This window comes from Melospiza melodia (genome assembly GCF_035770615.1).
Source record: "Melospiza melodia melodia isolate bMelMel2 chromosome 7 unlocalized genomic scaffold, bMelMel2.pri SUPER_7_unloc_1, whole genome shotgun sequence".
NCBI lineage: Eukaryota > Metazoa > Chordata > Aves > Passeriformes > Passerellidae > Melospiza > Melospiza melodia.
This window is the reverse complement of record NW_026948497.1, coordinates 2,023,237-2,046,736: the sequence shown is the minus strand read 5'-3', so window position 1 is coordinate 2,046,736 and position 23,500 is coordinate 2,023,237. Positions and strand designations below refer to the sequence as shown.

General features: G+C 51.7%; 1 pseudogene; it reads left to right on the top strand.

Annotated features, from left to right (window-relative positions):
- The window catches only part of LOC134432680 (zinc finger protein 850-like), a 589,027-nt pseudogene that overhangs the window by 237,602 nt on the left and 327,925 nt on the right, over positions 1–23,500 (top strand).

Sequence of the window (23,500 nt, the reverse complement as noted above, 5' to 3'; positions counted from 1 at the left end):
GTTAATTGTCCAATTATGTCTTTAGATGATGAAGTCCCATCCTTCTTGTTTTTCTCTCTTCAGTGCCCGTTGTTTATGCTCTTGGGCCTGAAGTTTGGATTATTTGTCCTTGGGTTCACAGCTGGAAAGGAATTGTTTTGTCTCCCTGCTCTGTGAACAGAGCTGAGCATCCCTTAATATGAAGCCCAGACCCACAGAGTAAAGCAGCACAGAATCTGAAAAATAGAAAAGCCAAAACCTGAGGCATCAAATCCATGAGAGCCCCCCACACACTCACCACGCCTCCCCCTCGGCACCCCCCAGGCCCTCCCCATTGATTGAAGCCCCCAAAATGCTCTCAGGCCCCAGCCCCTCAGCCCCCCTGAACCCCCGGCCTGTGTTCTCACCTGGGAAACCCCAAATCTTTGGGAATTCTCAACTGGGATGACCCAATTCCCTGGAAACCTCACCTGGGACCCCCAAAACCTCACCTGGGAACTCCAAACCTTCCAGGATCTCCCCAACTCCCCCAGGACCCTCCAAACTTTATCTGGGATTCCCCCAACCTCCCCCGGGAGCCCCCAAACTCCACCTCGGATCCCCCAAACCCCCAAAACACTGGCGACAGTGGGACAGAACTGGTGGCACTGGGTTGCTGACACTGGAATGGAACTGGTGGCACCAGGTTGGTGGCACTGGAATGATGACACAGGGGTGGTGGCACTGGGACAGCTTTAGGGACACTGCGGTGGTGACAGTGGGATAGAACTGGTGGCACTGGGATGGAATTGGTGGCACTGGGCTGGTGGCACTGGGATGGAACTGGGGACACTGGGGACTGGTGGCAGTGGCACAGGGACACGGGGATTGAACAGGTGGCACTGGGCTGGTGGCACTGCCGTGTCCCTGGTGCCACCTGTCCAGTGTCCCCATGTCCCTGCAGTGTCCCTGCGGGTGGCCGAGGATGGTCACCTGCTGCTGGCCCTGGCCATGGTGGCCGTGTCCTGCAAGGTGGCCTGGCGGGATCTGGGGACATTGCAGCATCACCTGGCCACCAGCAGGGCCACCAGCAGGACATGGCCCTGCGCCTGCATGACCGCGCCCGGCGGGTGGCGGCCACCAGGGCCAGCGCCGAGGCCACCACGGCCACCAACGAGGTCACCGCGGATGTGCTGGGGCAGCTGGAGGAGGTGACGCGGGCGCTGGGGACGTTGGTGGCCGCTGTCACTCAGGACAAGGAGGTGACGCCATGGGGGACAAGGGGACAGGGCTTCCCCAGCGCTGCCCAGGTTCTCGGGGACATCATGGTGGCCTTGGGGACACCGGGGGAAGGGCACAAGGAGGTGACACGGAGGCTGGAGGTGCCCCAGGGGGCACTGGCGGGGCAGGGGTAGGGACAGGGTGGGGACACGTGGGTGGCACTGTCACCACTGGGGCACGGGGACACCCTGAGGGACATTGGGGACCTTGGGGACACCCCCGTGTTGTCCTTCCCTTGGGGACACCAGGGCCAACTTGACATCCCCTGTCCCGTTTTGGGTCACCACAATGTCCCTGATGTCCCCGCAGTGTCCCCAACAGGACATCGGGGGACACTTGGGCCTTGTTCAGGACCCTGAAGAGACATCAGGGCCATGTGGGGACACTCAGGGGACATTGGGGTCTCGTTGGGGACATCGGCGGGACATTGGGGACCCCGCCCTGGCCCTGCCGGCGGGGGGCGGTGCTGGGGGGGTGACCTCACCTTTCCCTCGCCCCTCCCCACCCCCCCGGCCGCCCCATTCGGGCGAGTCTCTGACTGTCGGGTGTGTTCACTCCCCGGAGTGTCACCAAAGTGTCAGCAGAGTGTCTCCAAGGCGTCCCTGGTGTGTCCCCCAGCAGCCATGGAGCCCCGCGAGGTGCGACAATCCCGGCGCGGGGGCGGGAGGGGACACAGGGGACACAGGGGGTGGCGGGAGGGGCCGGGGGGGCCAGAGGGGACCAAGGTGGTGGAGGGGCAGGAGGGGAGAGGGGTTCACAAGGGGGACAGGAGGGTGTGGCAGGAAGGGGGGATGTGACAGAGGGGTGGAGGGGACTGAGGGTGGTGGGGTTGGGGGGGACAGTGGGGGGCAGGCTGTGGCAGAGGGGACGAGGGAGTAACAAAGGGACAGAGGGGACAGCAGAGCCCTCCAGGGAGGGGACGAATGGGACCCTGGGAGGGCACAAAGGCACCACCACAGGAGGCCACAAGAGCCCCCAGGTCCCTGACACCTCCCCTGTCCCCTCCTCAGCTGTTCCCATCCCTGCTGGAGTCGCTGGTCACCGTGGTGGCCACCCTGAACAAGGTAGCAGACACCACGGCCCCACTGGAAAAATTGATGAGGTGCTGGATGTGCCCCCAGAGTGCCTGCACGCAGGCCTGGAGGGCTTTGCCACTCGCCTCCGGAACACCCTGGACCACGGTGGCATCACCTGGTGGCACCGTGGTGTCACCTTCGAGCACAAGTACACTCTCACCTCCCTGGGCCAGGCCCTGGCCGCCTATGAGAGCACCCCATGGATCACCTGGGCCCAGGTGACGAGGGTGGCCAGGGCCTGGCGGAAGTCGGTGGCCACACTCGTGGACAGCTGGTTCCAGCTGCTGGGGAAGGCCACCGAGCTCCGGGACGCCTGCAGGGACGTGGTCGCCGGTGAGGGCACCACTGCGGCCATAGAAGCTGCTATGGGAGAAGCCGAGGTGGACAGCAGTGAGGAGGAGGAGGAGGCCACCACAATGAGAGAGCAGGCAGAGGCGGCCTTGGAGATGCTGGAGCAATTGGTGGCCGCATGTGACGAAGGCACTGCATTCCCCCGGGAGCTGTGGCGCAGGGTTCGGGACATCGAATCTGCCCTGAAGGGGACAAATGAGCCGACCCGCGACTTCCATGTGACCTTGGCGGCCAAGGTGGCCGAGGCCAGGCGGCTGTGGGATGCCAGCGCCCGCCTGGCCAACGATCACCTGCTGCACACACTCGGGGACATGGAGTGCATCTAATGGGCTTCCTGTTATGACCCTTGGCTTGATAACCATAGCCACCATGAGGTGGTCGAGAAATGCCAAAGAGCCATCGAGGACATCCCAAGTCTGCTGTGGGAACAGTGATGTCACCACTGTGCTGTCACTGGGGACAGTGACTTCATCTGGGACATCACTGGTGTCACTTGTCCCCTCCCTAATCCCCACATGGGATTTGAGACAAATTTAGGGAATTTTCTGGGAATTTTCTTTGAAATTGTCCCAAATCCTGATGGGAATTCCTGGGGTACTGTCACTTGGGATGCTCAGGGACACACAGGGACACTTTGGGGACACGCAGGGACATGCAGGGTCATGGTAGCAGGTCAGGGGGTGAATGAGCCCCCTCGGTGCCTTCAGCAGAGGCAGCTTTCCGCCGTGGCTGCAGTGGAGCCGGGTTATAAATGACAATATAACAATTGGCTTTTGCAATTCCTGTATTGGCTTTTGCAATTGTTGTTATTGATCACAAGTATTTTGCTATGGTGCTTGATATTGATACTGATGACTGATAATCCCTTGCAGCTGCTTGCTGGTACAATATAATCTATCCATTGATGTGTGCACTGTGTTACCCATTTATTGTTCGCCTAATGGTGCCTTGAGTCCCTGCCTCTGCCCCCAGCCCCGTTATCATCAAGGACCCCCCCCCAATCTACCAGGGCCCCCCCATTCACTGCTCCCCCCCTCCACCGATTCCCCCAAAGCGCTGGGACCCCCCCGATCCATGAGCTCCCCCCAGTGCGCCAGGACACCGACACCACCATCCATGGGACCCGACCCTCACCCCCCACCCCTCACTGCCCTCCCACTCACCAGGACCCCCCAATCCATGGGACCCCCCCGCACCCACCAGGGCCGCCCCCGGCACCCCCCCCATTGATTGAACCCCCCTGAAACGCCCCCAGCCCCTCCCCGGCCCCCCCGAGCCCCCGCGTTGGGCCCCGGTGGGGCCGCCGCTGAGCGGAGCCTGTCAATCAACGCCGATCGGGCTTGTAGCCACGCCCATGGGGAGGCGGGGCCCCGCGGGGCGGCCAATGGAGACTGGCAGAGAGGGGAGGGGGCGGGGATTGGAAAGACAAGGAATGGGTGCGTAGAAAAGGGGCGGAGCCCCATAAGCTGCGGCCAATGGGGAGGGGAGAGGGCGTGGCCTGGGATGCGAAAAAAGGGGAGCGCGGGAAAAAGCGGGCAAGGAATGGGGGTGTGGGAAAGGGGCGGGGCCTGGAGGGAAACAAAAGTGGGCGTAGCTTGACCGAGAAGGAATGGGGCGGGGAAAGGGACGGGGCCTAAAAGGAAACGAATCTGGGCGGGGCCTGGCGAGCAAGGAATGGGGCGTGGGAAAGGGGCGGGGTTCCAAGCGAAGCCTGGAAAGGGGAGAAAAAGAGACCCCTTGGGGACATTGGGGGGTTGTTGGGGACACCAAGGCTCCCAAGCGATCCCAAATCCTACTGGATCCCAAGGAATAACCTGAAATGGTCTCAAATCCCAAATCTTGGATCTAAAACTTCCCAGATCCCAAATGCCACTGGATACCCCAAATCCAATCCTAAAAGGTCACAAATCCTGGATCCAAACCAATCCCAAAGCCCAGACCCCTACTGGATCTCCAAAAACAATCCACAAAACCCAATTTCAAATCAAGATCCTGGCAGGAAAATGGACAGGGATAGTGGGACAGGAAGGGGGACACTGGGGTGAAACTGGTGGCAATGGGATGGAGACATTGGTATGGGGACAATGGGGTGGTGGCACTGGGATGGAACTGGGCAGGTGGCACTGGAGCAGGACTGAGGACACTGGGCTGGAGCTGGGGACAATGAGAGGGGACTGGGAAGACTGGGATGGTGACATTGGTATGGGGACAGTGGGGTGGTGGCACTGGGCTGGCACTGAGAGCACTGGGATAGAACTGGGCTGGTGGCACTGGGATGAACCTGGTGGCACTGGGATTGAACTGGGGACACTGAGGTGTGACAGTGGGGCAGCCCTGGGGACACTGGACTGCTGGCACTGGAGTGGTGGCACTAGGATGGAACTGGGGACATGGGGACAGGGCTGGTGGCAGCGGCACAGGGACACTGGGATTGAACTGGTGCCACTAGGATTGAACAGGTGGCACTGGATGGGTGGCACTGCTGTGTCCCTGGTGCCACCTGTGCGGTGTCCCCGTGTCCCCACAGTGTCCCTGGGGTGGCATGGACGGTCACCTGCTGCTGGTCCTGCCCGTGGTGGCCGTGTCCTGCCAGGTGGCCCAGCAGGGGAGGAGACATCGCGGTGTCACCTGGCCACCAGCGGGGCCACCAGCGGGCCGTGGCCATACGGGGGGCGGGGCCTGGTGTTGTGACATCATCTCGCCCCGCCCTTTTCCGGCGGACGCCATTCCTTGGACATCGGCTCCGGCGCTGCGGGGAGATCGAACCGGCACCGAGAGATCAAAGGAACGATGGGAAGGGTTCCCCTGAGTGATGGATGCAAAAAGAGATTTGCCTTCGCAAACAATCAGGGCTTGGGGGGTTAATTAATTAATTAATGCTGGCATCAGCAACCCAGTGCCAGCCCAGTGTCCCCAGTCCTGTCCCAGTGCCACCAGCCCAGTGCTCCCAGTGCCAGCCCAGTGCCACCGCCCCAGTGTCCCCATACCAATGTCACCAACCCAGTGTCCCCATCCTGTTCCAGTGTTCCTGTCCCAGTGCTCCCATTTCTGTCCCAGTGTCCCCAGTTCCACCCCGGTGGAAAAACAGTAAAAAAGAAGAATTAATGAATTCTTCTCTCATCACCAGAGAGTGGAAACACGACACGATTTAACTGCAAGGAGAAATAAAATAAATTGGTTTAATGCACAAGACAGCGTGGAGGCAAGTCAAGGGTTAAAACCAAACAAAAGAACATCTGGACTCACAGGAATGTTTGAAAATAATTTATATAGAATATAGAAAATTATATGCATAATTTTATATTAAAAGGAGCAAATTTTTAGTTAATATATGAATAAGACATAAGTATATTATAAATTCTGTTAGTATAAAAATACATTAATGTAAAATATTTTAATCAAATATATAATATATCCATTGTATTACTCTCTATATAGAATACTAATATATATTTTGATTAACATTATGTTATGAATATGCATAAACCCTAATGAATATGCATGAACCTCTGCGATGTAACAGGACGTAAAGAACATGGCTTAATTAACGGTGAGCTTTTGGCAATTAGCACCAGAATTTTAACCTTTAATGAACTTTTATAAATATTTCAATTCTGACCCGTGTTTCTCACAGGGGGTCCCGGCTGACAATGGGGGAGGGGGGGACAGGACTGAGCCTCAAGAGATCCCCCCAGTGCTGGGGACCCCCTGTGCCCCCCCAGCACTCGGAGCCCCCTGGTCCCACTCCCGGCTCCCCCCAGTCCCGGTGCTGCTCCCGGGGGTCCTGCGGCTCTGGGGGCTCAAAGGGGAGGGGGCAGAACCCCCGTGATGGGGGGGGGGCACAATGGGGGGTCCTGGCCCGGCGCTCGGGGGGGTCGGTGCACGAGGGGGGGTCCGGTCCCTGTCCCGGTGCTCGGTGAGGGGGGATCATGGCACGAGGAGGGTCCAGTCCCAGTGCTGGTGCACAGGGGGTGCTCAGTGATTCGGGGGAGTTTCCAGTGGCCCCAGTGCACGAGGGGGGGTCTCAGTGCTCAGTGATTTGGGGGGGTTTCTGGTGGTCTCAGTGCCTGAGGGGGGCTCCCAATGAACGATGACAGCACTGATTGATGGGGGGGTCTCCGGTGGTCCCGGTGCACCAGGGGAGGGTCCCGGTTCCTCGGGGGGGGTCCGGTGGTGCCGGTGCACGAGGAGAGGGAGGGAAACTCGAGGGTCCTGATGCCTGAGGGGGGTCCTGAGGGGGGCATCCCGGTGCACGAGGACGGTGAAATTCGGGGGTCCCGGTGCTCAGGGGGGTCCCAGTGGGTGCTCAAGGGCAGTGTGTGACACAGAGAGAGACCCCGGTGACACCAGGGACCCCCACACAGTGACTGGGCCAGTCCTGGTGACACTCGGGGGTCTCTTGGTGCCACTTGAGGAACCGGTGGCACTCTGGAGGCTCATGGTGACATAAGGAGCTGGTGGCACTCGAGGGGCTCTTGGTGACACACAGCGCTGTGGCACTCAAGGAGCTGGTGGCACTTGACTGCCCACAAGTCTCTCCAGTGACATCACTGCACCAATGACATCACAGTGGTGACATCACTCTCCCCGCAGCAGCCTTGGGATGTCCTTGATGGCTTTTTGGCACTGCTCAGCCACTGCATGGCTGCCGGGGCCACTGGGGCCACTGTGGCCACTATAGGGACTCAAGACGAGGTCGTGGATGTCCCAAAGTGTCCCCAAAAGGTGATGCTTGAACAGGTGGGCGCTGGCCTCCCACAGCTGCTCAAACTTGGCCACTTTGGCCACCAAGTCCTCAGGGACATTGGGGGATGCCTCCTTTGTCCCCTCCAGGGCAGCCTCAATGTCCCTGAGCTGGCACTCCATGTAACTGATAAACTCAGTGGCTCTGTCACATGCATCCACCAAGCGCTGCAGTGGCTCCAGGGCCACCTCTGCCCAATGTCTCCTCCTGATGGCCGCCCTCGCCCACCTGGAGGCCACCACGGCCTCTCCCATGGCCTCGTTGGTGGCCATTGCCACCTGGGTATCACGTGTGGCCCCCACTGAGGCCTCCTCATCCCTGTCCAGGGCCACCATGAGCTGCTGGGCTGTGGCTGCCAGGTTGTCCCCAGCTGTCCCCGGGCAGGTGGCCTTGTCCTGCTGGTCCCTGGCCCAGGCGAGGGCTGCGTCCTCGCAGGCATCACGGAGCTTGGTGATCTCCTCGACCAGCTGTTTCCATCTCTCCTCACACGCAGACACCAACTCCCGCCAGGCGCTGCCTGTGGCTCTCACATCGGCCCAGGTGGCCCCAGGGGTGGCTCCGAGTATTGGAAAAAAATGCTCCCAATATTACCAGTTAGATTGTGCCTGGGCCAGTCTGACCCTCGCTGCTGGGCCAAAGGCAGCAACTGCGGTGTATCACCCCAGAGATACCTTGGCTTGCTGGTGGTTGCAGCTGGGCACTGAACAAGTCCAGGCTTGTAAGGGACCCTGTTACCTCAGGAGGGATAGCTTCAGGCGATGGTGAAGAGAAAAAGGAGATGGATTCTGCTGGAGGGTTTAATGTCCAGAGGTTTATTACATGGTTACAGAGGTCTGAACGTGAGGAACTGCTCCAACAGAATAATGACCGCATGGTCTGATGACCTTTTTAAGCTCAGGGACAGGGGGAGGGGAGGTACAGGTGAGCCACCAACCAGGTGAGAGGGGCAGGGTCTCAGGGGAAGATGACACCCAGACAGGCCAATGACCCCTGGGCCTGAGTGGCATCCTTTGAACTTGACCAACCACACATGCCTTGCTGGAATGTTAAGTCTGAGTGACAGGACTCACTAAGCATGGGGGCAAGGGGGAAGGGAGAGAGGTATTGGCACACCTGGGAAAGTGACCTGGAAGGCCAAAATGGGACAATACAGCACACCACAACATCTCCCCCTAGTTTTGTTTAAAAAGAAGAGGACTGTGTTTGTGGTGCAGAATGATTGCCAAACCATGGTTGGTAAATCAGTTCTTCCTCTACAGGAGGGTCAGTGTTTTCCACTGAGGCTTCTAGGTCATCCATTGGAGCACTGAGGGCTTCCAAATGATAGACCTCAGGAGGGGGAGATGAGCTTGAAACTAACTTGAGAACCATGCGTTTGATTAGTCCAAAAACAATGCTAAAAACTACAATAACTATAACTAAAATAAACAGCACTAAAAACACAGTTTTCAGAATAGATCCCAACCAGCCCGAGAGTCCCCAGCCATTGAACAGTCCATTCAGCCAGTCGTCAGTTTCTCTCTTGATGTCGCTCACCATGGTTTTCATCTTGTCAATTGTGGCATGTACGTTCTCTGCCTTTGATGACAAGTCAAGACAGCAGAGTCCTTCAAATTCTTCACAGCGATGGTTGTGCAGAAGGAGCAGATAGTCTATGGCTGCCCTATTTTGAATGGTGGCTTGCCTGGTGATTTCCTCATCTGATAAGAGGTCACTCAGGGCAGTAGAAGTGAGGTTTGCCTGTTTTGCAACCCAACATTCCAATCGGCCTAATTCTCCCATGGTTTTTGCTGCCGAGATCCACGGCAGAAGGACTGTAATTGCGGTGGCCTTAAGTCTGGACCAGTGAACAATTTCTGAATTACAGTCAGGGTCTAATTGCCTTAGGTCTCTTTTTTTGATAGCCAATGTATGTGTGTTGTTTTTAGTTTGCCAATGTATTAGGTTTGTTCGATTTGGTGTTAACAGGCTCAGCTTGCCAAAGGTACATGGACCTCCGAGCAGACGAGGAGGGAGACCTGCCCATGCTCTGTCTCCACATATTAAAAACACACCCTTTGGGAGTTCACGAGGCTTGTAATCACCACCAGATGAGTGCATGACTAAAACTGAATTTTCACACCAGTTCTTGTCTGTGTAGTGTGGGTTGCTAGGGTCAGAATAGGTGTTTGGTTTAACTTCATGATATGGTAAGCGGGAATTGAATTTAAAGTGAATGCAAAAGGTTGCATTCATGGAGCCTAAGAGATGGAACTCTTGTGGCTCCCTTTTTGATACTGGTAACTTTCTCGCCCACTCCTGCCAAAACAGTAAAGGATTGTCAGCAGGGTAACGGCCAGGGGAAGGTGCGAGTAAGTTAACTTCATTTAAGGCACTCCACATTTCATTTGGGAACTCTGAGGATTTAAAAGGAACTCCCACCTGGCAAGTTGACAGGGGGTCAGAGGCTGTCGCGGTGGAGAGGCAAATGTGATCTTGTCCAAGGGCTCTGGCCAGAGTGGTCCATACATTCGCTTTGGGCTGAGGGACTAACCAGGAGGTCGCTGGAGAAATGATCGCAAGTAGGACGAGAAGCAGGCTCAGTCTCATGGCGTCTCGAGACTGCACACGAACAGCAGGATCTAAACCGGTAAAAGGAAACTTAAGACAAACATATATTACAAACTATTCCAGATAGGAGGTTTAAATGGAATTTCTTCCAGAGAACATGTGCGGCGTTTTCTTCTCCAGGCAGCATGAGCAACCTGGGGTGCTTCTGTAGATTTCTCTGAGACCTTGGGAAGATAGGGCTTTACCCATTTGGAAGGAACCCACCTTAAACCAGAGGGGGTGGACACACAGGCATATCCACGTCCCCAAGTAACCAATTTGTAGGGTCCCACCATTTTCCAAGTCTCAGGGTCCTTTACTAAAACTGGAGGTTTTTCTTTCATTAACTTATAATTGCTCCCCCCAAAGTGACGTAGGATGGGTGGGTTCAGGCTGTCAAAAGAACAATTCAGAAAATTTATTGTGAATAGCGCCCTGGATAACCGGATGTGGGGAGGTTCCACCTTCAGAACCTGTTGTTGCTGGTCCAGGACCCTTTTAATATCACGGTGAGTTCTTTCTACAATGGCTTGACCATGTAGAAAGTTCTTTCTACAATGGCTTGACCAATGGGGAGTAGGGGATGCCAGTTTTGTGCTCTACTCCCCATTGCTGCAGGAAGCTCCCGAATTCCTTGGATTTGTAAGCAGGCCCATTATCAGTTTTCAGCTCCTTGGGGATGCCCATGAAAGAAAAAGCCTGTAAGAGGTGCTTAATAGCATCAATAGATGATTCTCCTGTGTGGGCAGAAGCATAGACCGCTCCAGAAAAGGTATCTACACTAACGTGAACATATTTCTGCCGTCCAAAAGACTGTATGTGTGTTACATCTGTTTGCCACAGTTCACAACTGTTCAGTCCCCTTGGGTTTGCTCCCGTACTCACTGTAGGGAGTGCATGTTGTTGGCAATTTGGGCATGTGGCCACAATCGCTTTGGCCTGTTCTCGAGTGATGTTAAACTGACGAACCAGGCCAGGTGCATTTTGGTGGAAAAGCTGGTGGCTGATTTTTGCCTGTTCAAAAACATTTGGGAGAGTGGCCATCACTGCAGGTGCAGCAAGAGCATCTGCCCTTCTATTGCCTTCAGCGATAAACCCTGGCAAGTCAGTGTGTGACCTGACATGCATCACATAAAATGGTTGCTCTCGGTGAGTGACTAACTTTACCAGTTTTGAGAGCAATTTGAAAAGTGTGATGTTAGACACATCTTGCAGTATTGCTTGATCTGCCCTGGATACTACTCCTGCCACGTATGCAGAGTCTGTAATCAGATTAAATGGTTCTGAGAACCTTTCAAAGGCCCTAACAACTGCAGCCAATTCAGCAACCTGAGGTGAACCTTCCACCTCAGCAATGTCTGTCTCCCACTGCTGGGTTTGAGGATCCTTCCAAGTCATAACGGACTTGTGGGACCTCCCGGATGCATCTGTGAAGACAGTTAGAGCCTTTTTTAAAGGTCTCCTACTTAGAGCACTTCTCAGTTTTAAGGTAAATTGAACATCTTGTTCGAACAATTTGTGAGCGGGCCGCGCTACCGAAATTTGTCCTGAGTAGGAATCCAGAGCAAACTGCAACACTTCATTTTCTTGAAACAATTGTTCCAGTATTTTCATAGTATTTTGACCTGATTTTAACTCAACTGGAATGTGAATGCACTTAAAATCACATCCTGCTAACTCCCTGATCCGGGTCCTTGCTTTCCGGATCAGGTCTGCTACCAGCTCCTGAGGCTTTGTCAGTCTCTTGGACCTTTTGTGACTGAGGAAAACCCATTCTATGATCAAGAGAGGGTCCCTCTGGTCCCGGTCCTTTTTTGGTGCGTTCTTTGCCTTAGTTTTTCCTCCCACTGGAAAATAATTCCATGGAGATGTGGCAACTTACCTAGGATGATAAATTTGAATGGCAGGTCAGGCCGGCATCGGTTGGCCTGTCTTGTGGACATTGCAATCTGAACCTTTTCTAGAGCTTTCCGTGCCTCTGGGGTAACAGACCTAGGAGCACCTGGGTCCTCTCCCCCTTTCAATAAATTGAAAAGAGGGGCAAGGTGTTCATTAGTCAGACCGAGCCATGGTCTTACCCAATTCAAAGACCCACACAACCTGTGGACATCTGCAAGGGTCTTGATCCTTGGATTGATTTCTAATTTTTGAGGAACAATGGTCCTATTTCCAATTTCTAAGCCCAAATACTTCCAAGGTGGCATCTTTTGAATTTTCTTTTCCTGGAGCTCGAACCCTGCAACAATCAATGCATCGATCGTTAGGTCAAGCGCATGTGTGAGTAAATCATCATTGGGGGCACACACAAGGATATCATCCATATAATGATAGATGATGGCCTTCTCTGCGGCTGCACGTACTGGGGAAAGCAGGGAAGACACATACCACTGGCAGATAGCTGGAGATACCTTTAATCCCTGAGGAAGAACGGTCCAATGGTACCTTTTCATAGGGGATTCCATATTAATAGAAGGAACTGAGAATGCAAAACGCGGTGCATCGTCAGGGTGCAAGGGGATTTGGAAAAAACAATCCTTAATAACAGCTAATTTCCAGTCTTGGGGAAGCATTGTTGGGGATGGCATACCAGGTTGGGGAGAGCCCATATCTTCAATTACATTATTAATTTGTCGGTGGTCGCAGAGGAGCTGCCATCTGTTTTTGTCAGCTTTTTGGATGACAAACACTGGAGAGTTCCATGGGGACATGGTCTCCACAATGTGGCCCTTTTTTAATTGCTCTTCCACTAGTTCTTCAAGCACCTTTATTTTTTGTTTACTTAGCGGCCACTGTTTCACCTGAACTGGTTTGTCTGTTATCCACTTCAGTTTTTGGGTGGGGCGCTGTTGTTCAGTGACTGCTGTACAAATATGCTGTGGAGAGTCTGGAATATCAATTGTGACACCCCACTGGGCCATTAAATCTCTCCCTAACAAAGGTTCCGAATAATCCAACACAAATGGACGGATATTAGCCAATTGTCCGTTTGGTCCCTCAAATTGAATAATGCTTTTGGATTGTCTTGCCAATTGCAGACCTCCTACACCTTGAAGGTGACCAGCAGCATTTTCAAAGGCCAATGTGCTGGCCAGTCTTGTACGGGAATCACTGTGCAGTCTGCACCAGTGTCTACAAGCATTTCAATGCGTTTAGACTCTCCACCCCCATTGACATTACACCATAATTTGGGTTTTTCTTTCCCAATAACTTGTACTCGGGCAACTGTGGGCCCTTGTTTTTTGATATTTTCAGGTAAAGATGGCACAGGGATAGCTTGTGCAACAATTTGTCCCTTGGGAAGAAATAGGGGTGGGTGGAAACAATGCAGGCCGAGAACGAATTGCTCAGGATCTGATGTTGTCATTCCCGGAGCAATTTCGATCTCTTGTGGTGTGTGTTTGGTGTCCCCAATGACGATGTACTTACAACGAATCCGGTTCCAAGTACCTTTCAGTTCAGGATTTACAGACACAAAATGCCAATCAGTGTCCTCCAGATGGAGTGACTCAGTCAGCTGCAACCTGTAAGGCTCATTGATAGAAGACGTGGTTAACACAGGATCACCTAAATCATACACAGTCTTTGAAGCACCTGCTTCACTTACACAAACATTAATATTATCGCGCGCTTGATTTGTTGTGCTACCCTTATTCCCTTGGCCTGCTCTTTTTGTGTCTGCGCGCCTGGCAGGCCGGCGCTGGCTCTTCAGTTTTTTTGTTGTTGTTGACCCCCAGGGAGGGCTTGTAGTTCTCCTCCCCTGCCATTTCTAAATTCATCAAATTCCCTTTTCAGGGGGCACTGGTTACTCCAGTGCCCTAGGTTGTTACAAAGCAGGCATGGTTTTGTGGGCTCAACCATTGCTGGTCTCCGCTGCTGCCCAGGGTACTGCTGTGATGAGGGGAAAGGCGCAGAGCTGGCAACGGCGACACGCTGAGGTGGTCTTGGCTGCAGCCTTGGTCTGGTGTCTTCAGCTACACTCATCAGAGGGACTTTCCTGTTACACACTAGAAGCATGTCCTTTAACGTAGGGGTAGGTTCGAGAGGAAGGCTCAGGATTGCCGCTTGACACTGATTATTTGCATTTGTAAATGCCATTTCTTCTAAAATTGCTTCTCTAGCATTCTCTTTTTTAACTTGTATTTCAATAGCTCTAGTTAACCTTTCTACAAATTTCAAAAAAGGCTCTGATGGTAGCTGTTTAATTTTACTATAGGGCTCAAAAGGCCCCTCAGGTTGTAGGGAAAAGAATGCTTTTTCAGCTGCTTCCTTTACTTTTTCGAGTGTTTCTGCAGGAATTGCAATAGCTTGGATCGAGGGAGAAGACCATTGGCCCTCACCACAGAGGTGCTCAATGGTGATAGGGTTACCACTGTTGTCTTTTGCTGTGTTTGGATCAGAATGCAAGCCTGGGAGAGCATCTTTTAGCATTTGTTTCCATGCTATTTCCCATAATTTAAATTCCGTGGAGGTCATGAGACAGGAAAAAAGCTGTTTTAAATCATGTGGAATCACTCCAGTCCAGTTAAATTCAATTCAGAATTTAAAAGGCCACGGAAATATGGACTGTGTGGACCATATTCTTTATGAGAATTACAGATCTCTTTAATCAATTGCCGTCCAAAAGAACTCCAATTAGCAGTTGGGGCTGTCCCTCCCTGTGCTGCAGGCTGAAAGGTAACAGGAGCCAGTGACAACATGGGACTATGCATTGGGTCTGCTGTTCCCTGCTCTGTATCCCTTGAAACAGAAGCATTGGGATCACAGCTACAGGTTTGGGGGATGGCAGTGGGTGTGTCCCCACCGTGGGAACCCGGGGAGGAGGCGGGGACGCAATGGGGACAGGGGGCGGGGACAGGGGGCCGGCAAGGGGCGGGGAAACCGTGGGAACAAGGGGCGGGGTCAAGGGGCAGGCAGGGGGCGGGGACACCTGGTGACATCACGTCAGCAGACGCCCCCTGGGAGGGGTAGAGGGGTGGAGCTGAGGGTATTGCAGGAAAGGGAGGGGGAGGGGGGAAGGTGTCACGAGGAACAGGAGGAGAGGGGGATGGAGATGGAGTTTCGGGATGCTTAAGGGGATTTTGGGAAGAAGAAGACCAGGTTTGGGAAGATGCCACGTGGCATCCACCATCTTGTGGACCCCCTAGGGGCTGGGGGCCATTTTGGGTATCACTGCTCTCAGGAAAGCTAACACGTGCTGTGGGTTTCAGAGGAGGGGACACAGGGGATTGGGAAAGGTTCCACGCAGCCTGGCCAGGGCCTTGTGGACAGGGCAACTCAGGCATTTCAACAGAATTTGGGTGTCGACTTCCCAATGAGTTTGATCTGTTTAAAATACCAAGTTTTGGGTAAAGAGGTTTAGGGGTTTTAGAACTAGGAGAGGGAGAAACAGGGAGAGCAGAGGTACATCGCTTTACATTTGGCTTTTTCTCCATTTCCTTTTGTTTGAGCAATGCTGTTCGAATTTGTAAACTCCAAAACACAAATTTAGCTGAGGGGGCATTGCTAGATTGTCCTAAGGTTATCAATTCATTTCCAACTTTATCCCAGAATTGAATATTGTGGATTTCTTCAGGGGAGATTTGTGGGAAGTGGAAGAAAAGCCATCTTATCTTACAAACTGTTTCAATTTTCCCTTTGAGAACTTCACATTACTACTATTGAAAATGCTAACAATATTATAATACACTCCTTTTTGTACAATGCTGAGTTTTAAACCCATGTTAGATGTAAAAAGCAAAGTACTAAATCCTGCCTGACCAAAAACAAAGCCAAAATCAGCTACCGATTTCAAGAAAAAACCACAGATGGAAAGGGATAACGAGCCGACAAAAGCTTCACAATGCAGCTGTATATACTGCTTTTAAAATTCCCGGGCAGCAGCAGCAGGGCACGCCCTGCCGAGCAAAGGCAGAAACAAACCCTCCCCCGCCGTGGAATGCACCCCCCCGCGGAGCAGAGAGAGCAGCTACGCCATGTGGCAAGCCCAAACCGGGCCCCCCCTGCGCCACGTGTGCAGAGAACCCCCCTTCCTCCACAGAGAGAGAGAAAGAGCGTCCCCCGCGGCAAGAGAGCCGAGAGCCCCCCCTCCCCCGCACAGAGAGAGAGAGAAAGATCTCCCGACCATGTGGAGAGAGCCGAGCCTGCAGAGCCAAGAGGAAGAGAGAGAGAGCTCCCGCGCGAATTCCAAAAGACAGCAAAACATGCGGCAGAAAGCTAATAGCTAGAAATCAATGAATTCCCGTCTGTGGGGCTGCGCAGCCAAAAATGCAATTGCAAAAAGGAACAGAACTCACGGCAGAGTCTGTTTTTGAGATCCTGCTCTACCGAGAGCAGAGATACTCACCCGAAATGGAAGCTGCAGCTGGCTGGGTACAGGCAGGTCTCTTCACCGGAACAGGACCTCTCTTGGGCGAGAGAGGCTACCCTGTCCTCCGTCTGGAAAATCTGCTCACCAGAAAGGAGCTGGGCTTTCCAGAGGCGCCGAACAGTCCACGAAACTTCTTCTGGGAATATTCCCTAAGTCTCTAGCCGAGGGCTTTGCAACCAAAGCCCCTTTCAGCTGGATGCACATCTGCCAGAAGCTTCTCCAAGGTGCTGCGGGTCCGTCTTGGGCTGCAGAGTCGCTTTGCCCACCCAGGGACGCCAAATATTGGAAAAAAAAGCTCCCGATATTACCAGTTAGATTGTGCCTGGGCCAGTCTGACCCTTGCTGCTGGGCCAAAGGCAGCAACTGCGGTGTATCACCCCAGAGATACCTTAGCTTGCTAGTGGTTGCAGCTGGGCACTGAACAAGTCCAGGCTTGTAAGGGACCCTGTTACCTCAGGAGGGATAGCTTCAGGCGATGGTGAAGAGGAAAAGGAGAGGATTCTGCTGGAGGGTTTAATGTCCAGAGGTTTATTACATGGTTACAGAGGTCTGAACGTGAGGAGCTGCTCCAACAGAACCATGACTGCATGGTCTGATGACCTTTTTAAGCTCAGGGACAGGGGGAGGGGAGGTACAGGTGAGCCACCAACCAGGTGAGAGGGGCAGCGTCTCAGGGGAAGATGACACCCAGACAGGCCAATGACCCCTGGGCCTGAGTGGCATCCTTTGAACTTGACCAACCACACGACGCCTTGCTGGAATGTTAAGTCTGAGTGACAGGACTCACTCAGCATGGGGGCAAGGGGGAAGGGAGAGAGGTATTGGCACACCTGGGAAAGTGACCTGGAAGGCCAAAATGGGACAATACAGCACACCACAACATCCGAGGGTGGCCAGGGCCTGGCCCAGGGAGGGGACACTGGGGTGTTCCAGGCCCTTCCGGAGGCTCCAGGTGAAGATCCTCAGGGCCGCGTGCAGCAACTTTAGGGGCACACAGCGCCGCACACCCCGGTGTGGCCTGGTCACGGTGGCCATCACATTGCCCAGAGTGGCCACCACGGACACCAGAGCTCCAGCCGCTGGGGAGGGGACAGCTGAGGAGGGGACAGGGGAAGTGTCAGGGACCTGGTGGCACATGTGGCCTCTTGTGTGGCCCCTGTGCCCTTCTGGGATCCCATTTGTCCCTTCCCTGTGTTGCCCAATTGATAAATGACACAAAACTCGGATAAGTTTTGTGGGTGCTTTATTAAGGGCCCGGGGAACTGGGGGACTCCTGTCCCGATGTCCGAGCCCCCAAATTCACGTATGGGTGCTTCCCTCTTATACATGCGATTCACGACAAAGTCTCCAAGAAACAGTTTCCCGTTTCCCTTGCCTGGTCACAGACCCCTTGTGATACATTACTTGGTTCACAAACAAGATAATTAATCCTCTGCTATCTTATTCTAAGAGCATTGTATGCTGCCTCCAGACAGGTTAGCATTCTTACTTTCCTGCACTAGTTTAATTATTTATTAAATCCCTAAGACTGCCTGCTAGGTTACACACAAAACCCAACACACTTTCAATGGCTACAAAACTACTTAACAAACCAGTTACCACACAACTCACTATAATTAAATATTTTGCTAAATTTCATTTTTTTTCCAACACCTGGAGGGCTCTGCTATCCCCTCTGTCTCTTTGTCACCCCCTCATCACCCCAGCCACCCCCTACCACCCTCCCTGCTGTCCCTGCTGCCAGGCCCTGCCACCACACTCGTAGCCTCTGAGACAAAGTAAAGATCCATTCTGAATTAGGTGAAGTGTCTAAGAGAGGTGAAAAGTCTGTGAGGCCAAAGCTGAAGGAAGAACTCGCATGCCGAGACAGCAAGGAGACAGAGAAAGAAAAACAGAAAAGACCACAAGGTCGATTTGCCCCGACTTAGAAATTCCTTTGATAAAGAAGAACTGGTGCTAAATGTCACACGGAATGAATATGTATGAACTTATTGTGAAACTGTATGCATATGCATTTGGAAGGGGGATAAAAGAAGACCCGAGGTCTTCAGAAGTATGCATGCCTTGTTTGGGGACTTGCATCCGGCACGCATCGTAAATAAACATACCGGGCTTTACAACTTTTATAAAGTTGTGAGGTTTCTTCTTTTCTCCGCAAAACATTATGGCGAGCCAGGCAGGAGTTCTCTGTCCCTGCAGGGGCGGGGGGGATAGACGGACCTCCAAGGCGCGCCCTAGGATTTTTTCCTGGTGGGGCTCCGCTCGTCTCAGCTTGCCACCTGTGAGGACAGACAACGACCTGCTGGCCTGCGGAGGAAGATACGGTATGTACTGAGGGGCCCCAGGGGAGGGAAAGGAGAGCAAGGGAGTAAACCACCCAGAGACATCTGGGTATAGCTGATGGAGCAGCTGTATTAGAGACGGGGTTCATCGTTCTGATAGAGCAGACCGCAAGCGGTTCTGGGGGTGAGCCGGGTGAACCCGTGTATGTGTGTTGGGGGTTCATAGTTCTGATAGAGCAGAACTGTTGAGCCCGTGTGTGTTTTGTTTGTATGTGTGTGTGATGTCCGGACACTGTGTTGCTGTATGGTTAATGTGTGCATTGTGTGGTCAGTGCACTGTGTTTCTAATTGTGCAAGTGTATAAGTGTATGGTGTATAAAAGAGAATAAATCTACAGTGCTGGGGGGGGGTCAGTACTACCCGTGTTTGAAGCAGCCGAGTGAGGCCTGAGGCGTCGGCTGCAGCAGGCTGCGGGGGCAGGGACAGAAGTGCCCCACAGAGAAGCGAGTGGAAGAATGTCAGTGATGATATTTATAGTGTTTAAATGTAGTGATTTGTGTAGATTTGGTACATTTTAACCGTGAGTATGAGTATGAGCTCAGAGAGTTCCTTTGCCTTGGATGTTTGATTTTGATTGTGTCCAAGAAAATTGATGTGAGTAAATGCTGAATTATGGTATGCTATGTTGTGTTGAGAAAAGTGAGCACTTTGAGAGATATGCCCTTTCCCAGTGGTTTTGTGTAGTGATTTTCTTCCGCTGCATTGTGGTAATTTGATTCTCAGATTGTATAGTAGTGTTTGTGGAGATTTTAAGGTTTTGTTGCAACAAGAGTGGCATTTTACATAGAAGAACTATAGTACGGTGATTTATGCCTAATTACGATAGAGTTAAAGGAATTCCAAGAATCCCTCCCCCTCACAGCAATTCAAGCCTTGGCTCTAGCGAATTTGAGATAAAGGGGGGGTGGGGGTGCGAGTGGGCATATCAGAGTTTCGGCTGTGACTAGCAACAGCCTTTTTGCAAAGCAGTAAAACAAGTGTAAGTAGACACAGGGCTTAATTAGATTGTGCAAGAAGAGAACTAGAAAAGACTGATATTTTGTTTGATCAGAACATAGTGTCTCTATCACGTTTTTGATTAGCATGCTGTGTGAGGTGACAGTGGCTGTCCCCTGGGCACAGGGACAGCTCTGGCTGCCCCGTCTCCCCAGGGAACACGGGAATGGCCTGTGAGCAAAAGCTGGATGTGCAGTTATTATTGCAGTGCGGTGTTTATGAGAAACACTGGTTTTGCTGTTCTAATAAGTGTCAGGGCACATGTAAATTAGAGGTTTCTGGTCAAGCGGATTCAGAACCTAAGGTCTTACAACTTGTGTATGTGGGAACCACATCTGATACCTGCCAACTGGAGCTGTGTGTATAGGAGGAAAGTTGAGAAACTACTGTGAAGGTCTGTAAAAAGGTTTGAGTGGAAGCGAGATAGGGCAAGGAGAAATAAATAATGAGAACTGACCAGAGCAAAGAGGTTCCTAAATTAGCCCCTTTTGGGAGGGGCTCACTGGGAGAAGGCTGCCAGTAGCAGCAGCTCAGAAAATAAAAAGATTTATAATACTTCATTGCTGTTAGTACTGTTTTAAAATAGGAGGATAAATGGGATAGAGTTTTGTATGCTGAAATGTCTTTGTGTTTTAAGAAATCACCCAGATTTCTTGAAAAGGGAAAACAAGGCAAAGAGAAAGCAAATCAAACATGTTGTTCAGCATGCAGCATAAGATAGCAACGTATGAAATCAGGCAAGGATTATCATGCTGAAATGCAAAGCAATCACAGTTCACAAAATGAGTACATATGATTTGCTAAAGGTTCCTCCCAAGGTAAGGGAGGAAGGGTAAAGATGACCTCCCCAAAAGGGAAGAATTTTTGTTGACACAAGGGCCATATATTCAGTTTTAAATAAAACTTTAGTACCTGTGGAGAATGTTTATGTTGCAGTGTGGGGAACAACTGAACAACTGGCCAGTCTGAGAAGGCATCCTTGTGCAAACCTTTAAAGTAATATGCGTACTATGTGTACCTAAAAGCTTTTGTACACTTCGCTCAATTTGCTAAACATTCTCAAATGAGTAAGGTTACTCTGGAGGCAAATGATATAAAGATGTTAGGCTTAACATTAACAGACACTGAAATTAAGAAAGACATTAGTAAGGAGATATTAGAATAAGTAAACAAGTGTTTTCAAGGGTATGGGCCTCTGCTGTACCAGGGAGAGTGAAAGATGCTCCCCCATGAGCATCAAGTTTAAGGAAAGAACACAACTAGTGAGAACTGAGTACTACCCTCAAAAGGAAGATAAGGAAGGAATCAGTCCAATAATTGATAGTAGTGGATTGAGGGCTGTCAATAAGATAACACAGAATTTATACCCTGTGGTAGCAAATCCATATACTTTACTAACTTGTTTAACACCTGAGCTAACCTGGTTCACTGTTTTAGGCCTAAGAGATGCCTTCTTTTGCCTCCCTATCCACAAAGCCAGACAGAAAATTTTTGCATTCAAACACAGCTCACATGGTCCATGTGCCTGAAGGCTTCAAGATTCCCCACTCCGATTGGAGAACAGCTTGCAAAGACCCAGAGTCCCGGGAAGTTCCACAAGAGGAAAGGAGGCTGTTGCAGTACGTGGATGATCTTCTAGTAGCCACTTGGACGAGGGAAGCGAGGGAAGCCTGGACGGTAAGCCTTTTGAATTTCCTAGGACTCCAAGGACGCAGAGTCTCAAAGAAAAAGGCACAGGTAGTGAAACAGAAGGTAATCTACCTGGGGTAAGAAGTGAGTGCTGAGCAGCAGACTTTAAGGCAGGGAAGCCCTATGCCAAACCCTGAAACCCCAGACAATGAAAGAACTCCGAACCCTCTTAGGCATGGCAGGGTGGTGCCGGCTGTGGGTTTATAGTTATGCACTGCTCGCCAGACCCCTCTATGCTCTTATTGCCAATGGAAACAGAGATCTCCAGTGGACACAAGACACCACATGGGCCTTTCGCCAGCTAGAGAGAGTGCCCTCATGTCAGCTCCAGCTTTGAAACTTCCAGATGTAAGTATTTTTCCCACGCAAGGAATTGCCCAGGGAATACTGGCTCAGGACTTGGACCCTTACTGAAGGGCAGTTGCTTACTTCTCTAAGCAACTAGATGCAACAGCCAAAGGATGGCCAGGTTGCCTCACAGCTGTAGCAGCAGTCGTGCTGAATATTCAAGAGACATGCAAGTTTACCCTGGGACAAAAATGACTGTGCTAGTGTCCCACACAGTGTCCGCAGTGCTGGAAGTAAATGGTGGCCACTGGCTCTCACCACAGAGGTTTCTGAAATGCCAGGCCATCATGGTAGAGCAAGACGATGTAGAGATAGTGGTGACTAATATTGTCAACTCAGCTTCTTTTCTCAGTGGACACCATAGTTGCCTCGAGACCACCGAAGCTACCTACTCCCGCCGCCCAGACTTAAGGGACACTCCTCCGGACGATGCAGAGACCTGGCTCACTGACAGGAAAGCGACATTGCAAAGTTCACGGTGACTACCTGCAGAGAGGTAATCGAGTCTGGACCCTTACCAACAGGTACCTCTGCACAGAAGGCTGAGATAATTGCCCTGACCCGTGCCCTGGAAAGGGCAAAAGGGAGGAGAATAACCATCTACACAGACCCAAGGAATGCATTTGGAGTCACACATGCACATGGAGCCATCTGGAAAGAGAGGGGACTGCTGACCTCACAGGGAAAGAAGAGACAATCCAGCTGCTGGAAGCAGTTCAGCTACCTGAAAAGGCATATTAAGGCACACTAGAGAGTGAGCTTAAAATTGGAGGAAAGAAATGAGCTGGCGGATGGAGAGGCAAAGAAAGCAGCAAAGGGTGAGGTACAGATTTTCCTCGAAGGTAAGCCATAATACAATAATACTAACCAAAAGAGACGTACAACTGCAAGGGGTGGGCTACCATTGAAAGAGAGCTAGGAATCCCTTCCCATTTTCATCGTTACTAGTGAAGGAAGGGCACTAGAAAACACACTAGGGCCTAACTACTTAGAAGCCTTTTATAGAGTGTGGCTCCTTTTTCGAAATGACCAAGGCTGCGAGTGATACAGAGTGCATTACACAAATCTGATTGAAACAATCGTTGTATCGTTGTCAGGAATTTATATGCCACTATCACTCAGGTAAGCCTGTGATCCTTGCCTCCAGACTAACCCCAAAATACGCCCCCGGCCAAAACTCGGTCAGACTGGGAGAGGCCATGGGCCTGTACAGCAGTGGCAAATTGACTTTTCAGAACTCCCAAGGAAAGGGGGGTATCAGTATTTACTGGTATTGATAGATACATTTTCAGGGTGGCCAGAAACATTCCCCACCAGAACTGTCAAAGCTCAAGAGGTGACCAGATTATTTTTATAAGGAATAATACCACGCTTCAGAGTTCCAGCCACGATATCCTCAGATAAAGAATCACATTTCATTTCCAAAATAGTGCAACAGATTAGTAGCCATCTGGGCATAGATCAGGAACTTCACACCCCATACCACCCCCAATCAAGCGGCCAGGTGAAGAGAATGAATCATTTGATTAAGCAGCAAATCATAAGACTGGGGCAAGAAGTTAATCTACCCTAGCCCAAGCTCTTCCACTAGCACTATTGCAAATTCAAACTAAACCTTGAGCTAAAGGAATGCTGAGTCCTTTTGGAATGCCTTATAGAAGACCATATAGAATACAAAGGGAATGTCCAGAATGTCCACCTACACGGTGGCATTAAGCAAACAGCTCAGAGTAATTGAGAAACATGTGGCTGGAACTCG